The sequence below is a fragment of the Rhinatrema bivittatum genome, chromosome 4 (genome assembly GCF_901001135.1).
Source record: "Rhinatrema bivittatum chromosome 4, aRhiBiv1.1, whole genome shotgun sequence".
Classification (NCBI taxonomy): Eukaryota; Metazoa; Chordata; class Amphibia; order Gymnophiona; family Rhinatrematidae; genus Rhinatrema; species Rhinatrema bivittatum.
Window position 1 is genome coordinate 422,218,831 of NC_042618.1, and position 3,952 is coordinate 422,222,782.

Below are 3,952 nucleotides of genomic sequence, written 5' to 3' on the forward strand. Positions count from 1 at the left end.
CAACCACAAAAGCTTGGGTGCCACTCACTTTTGCTTCTGAGCTGTCTTCCCGCTGGCAGTTCACCTTTTGCTCTCAGCAGCTGGAGGGAAGGCTGGAGGGCTGATCCTTTCCCTCAGGCAGTGTCATGATAGTGTCTGTGGATTTTTCAGCAGAATTAAATCTCTCTCCCCCCACCCCCCTCCTCCCACTAATGACCGGAAAAATAGCAGCACAAACATCTCTCCTTTTCAGACAACTTTTTTTTTTTTTTTTTTTTTTAATGGCAGTTTTGAAAACCCTTGCAGAGAAAAAGGCCATGAGGCCAGGGAGGATGGGCAGGAGGTACATTCAGAGCTGCTGCTGACATGTAAAAATACATTACATTATATTCATGTGAAAGCTTGAATGAATTAAAATAAGTATAGGAGCCGTCTGAGGGTCACCAAGAGCTTTGGATAAACAGCATGGAGAGTTTCACTTTGGAATATACTGTTAACCTGCTTCCATCAAGCACTTAAGTTCTGTATACAGTGAAAAGCATTTGTGACACATTTTTAGCCAATGGATCCAGTATGCAAAATCTCTCAAAGTCTCAGTCCTTCTACAAATTTCACTTAAGATTACAAAGATGGTTTTCGTGTGACATTGTAGAGGTCAAATTAGAAGACAGAAATGTAACCCTTTCTTGGCAGTTGGCACATATCCTGAAATCAGGTAAACAATATGGGTGAGGTTGTCTATACTCTCAACGACTATAGTAACACACACATTTATACAAGAGAGTATACAAATTTTATTATCACAAAATTACTTAACACATACCATAAAGTGTGTCTCGATGGCTTCACAACACTCACTCTTATACACATTCACACTATGACCCATACATTCAATTTAAAATACCAAGACATTGTCATTAGTACAACCATACTACATTGACTATCAAGCAGATGTGGGTAAGTCTATGTATACATATGTGAATACAGATATTATATAACCTTATGGCTTACAAGCCATTTACAATTCTTATTATCCAACCTATACCCGGTTTACATCACAGAAAAAAACATTTTTTATAAACATCCATACATGTTTTTATGAAATGATTAATACTGAGATCTTCCCATGTTTTCAATGAGCCACAATCTCGCTTGAGAGTCTTGACTGTTAGCGATTTTTCTTCCTTTTAATGATCCATCACCCTATAAGAGGCCCTTGTTTCTCCAAAAAGGATTCATCAGGGGGCATACTGAATCTGAAATGATATCCCATATATTATAAGCCACACTAAACCACTAATCCTATCCATTAAAAATACAACCATCCATGACACACCACTCATACACTTACCAAAATTTACTCAAACGATTTTAACACTGAACCAGCTGCTCTTATACCAAACAATTCACTCAAAAATCAGCTCCTTGATACCACTTGAATTATTCAGGAGAACACCTTTTGTCTCCACCTGAAAACATATATACATGCCCATGTAATCATCAATTTTCATACTGATATCCACTTTAAATCAACTTTAACCACTTCCAATAGCCTTATGCACACCCAAACTTCTTCTTACTAGTTTACAAAATTATGCAGAATTTTGCAGACCTGGAGAAAGAGGAGGCTCCTGTGGCTAATGAGAATTGAGGTGAGAAGAAACAATGAGAGTGCATGTGTGTATGGAAGAGGGAGAGAAGTGAATGAGTGTATATGTGTGTGTGCATGTATGGGAAAGGGAGAGGGAAGGGCAGAGAGGGCACCATCTCATCCCTTTCCTCAGGCAGCAGATTACCTTGAGCCGCTCCGGCTCCCTAGCATGTCCTGATGTGTCATTTGTCCAATTAATATTGGGGAACTTGAAATCTCTCATTTCTGTTGCGTTGCCAATTTTATTAGCCTGTCTAATCTATTAGCATCTTGGCCAGTGGCATGACACCCCCACTACTTTTTCCTACCACACATGGAATTTTTAACCATAAAAATCACTTCCTACCACACCACGTTGATGGTCTCCATTCCAACCAGCTAAACCTATTCCTCCAAAGCAGCCTAGGGGATGCCAGACTGAAGTTGGGACTGCTCTATTATATCCTTGAACCTCTGTTGCCTCCGCCAGGTCTGCTATTCTGGTCTCCAGAGATCGGATTCATTCTCTGAGCACCAGGAAATCTTTGCTCTGGCTGCACATATACAACCTTTCACCAATATGTAGATAATGATATATGTGGCACCCGGTCTAAAAGACTGGATAGTCCCCATTTCACTGCTGGACCGCTGCCTACATCTTGAGCTGCTAATGTGATTTAAAGCTGTTTAAGGAGTGAATATGTGTAATCAAATTTAGGTGTGTTTTATGTTAGATTGGGAATGACTAGCAGTAGAACTAAAAATTAATCAATTACTAAATTCAGGGTTAATTACAATTAGATGTAAATCACTAATTTACTCTTATGGAGAACATAGAATTAATTCAAACTTGCAAACTATTTTCCTGCACACAAAGGTACACTCAGAATTAAATTTAAACCTCAAACTACATACAAGATTAATTCACTAGAAAAATACTTTCCCAGCACACAATATCCATACATCATAATAATTCAATCCACAAATATATTATTTTGCAAGATTTAAACATACATTTTCCCCAGCAGTCCAATACTCACAACCTGCTCATCCACCAGCACTATATCTTAGGGCATTGGTGTCATTGAAAGGACAATGTAAACAATATGACCTAAGAAATAATGTTTTTTTTCTTTTGGGGCCTGATGATTTTCTTCCACTTTTTTATATTTCCAGCCCAGGCAGAACTATGGTTGAGATGTAGTGCCATGATTCTTCAGTTACAACTATTCAGAGTATCCTACCCTATTTATTTTGTGGCTCCTGCTTGGCTATTAGAGGCGTATTAGTGTGAATCTATGTCTTAAAAGGAGAAGCTTCCAACAGTGGAGAGTTCATTAAGAATTTAGAGGTGTTATGGAGTGTTTTCTATCAGTTAAAATGGGGGATCTAGTCACACAGGAGGTTCAGAGAAAGATCAAGGGGTGTATATGTAATATACTGGACTAACAGGGAGGCTTTTACCCCCTGGGAGTATAAAATATGCCTCCCATGAAGCACAAGGGGGTCAATGTAATGAAGTGCACTGAAGCTGCCACAGGTTTGTTTGTGCCTATATGTGTGTTTGTATGCACATTTTCCCACACAAAGCCTATAAGGGTATGTAAAAAGGATTTTGTGCATGGGAAAAAAGCAGGTACAAATGCGCTTACTGACCCATGTCTTTTTCTGCGTCAGTGAATGCTAATGGTATGCAAAGGAGGTGATTATCTATTCACATGCAATGCTGACAGGAAAATTGGGTTAGTGTGGGTTTTTTAATGCAGGTTTTTAGCGCCTGAGTCAGGGTAGGAGTTAAGTGAAAGTGCCGGTGTGGAGACTGGTTTTTTTATGCTTTTGCATGTTGGACAAACGGCGGACGGAACAGGTAGAGAGAAGGCAGCTTCTCAATGAGGCAGAATAGCCGACCTGCATTTCCCGCTCTCACTGGCAGCCAGAGTCTGATCATCAAGGGGTTAGATATTGCTCTACTCGCCTTCACATCAACTTGCAGACCACTAATTTATTCATTTTTTCAAAAAAGAAAGGCTTTAACCCCGAGAATCAATCACGGATGTTCACATGCCAATGGGTGTCTGTGCAGAAAACTGCGTGGATACCTGAGCGATTCACCATATAGGGCCATGAGCACGCATTTCTGCACACATTATGGCACACACGTGGATTTTATGTGCATATCTAATTGGCATACACGGCCATTATTACATCCCGCACAGCCGCTGGTTTTTGCCGCATGCACCAAAAAAATCCGCGCAGAGAAATCAGCATGGATTTCAGTGCGGGTCTTATTACATCAGCCTGAAGGGGAGTTCTTGCAGAGTTTGGAGTTGGAAACTGTTGAAG

The 3,952-nt window shown here is 40.1% G+C and overlaps 1 long non-coding RNA gene across 1 annotated transcript; it reads right to left on the bottom strand.

The window, feature by feature from the left end:
* Positions 1 to 315: 315 nt before the first annotated feature.
* LOC115089555 lies at positions 316 to 2,212 on the bottom strand. The gene is made up of 3 exons (XR_003856162.1): positions 1,977 to 2,212; positions 1,331 to 1,448; positions 316 to 1,235 (listed from the first exon to the last, which is right to left on the bottom strand). It is a non-coding gene; the product is annotated as an uncharacterized LOC115089555 (long non-coding RNA).
* Positions 2,213 to 3,952: the final 1,740 nt, after the last annotated feature.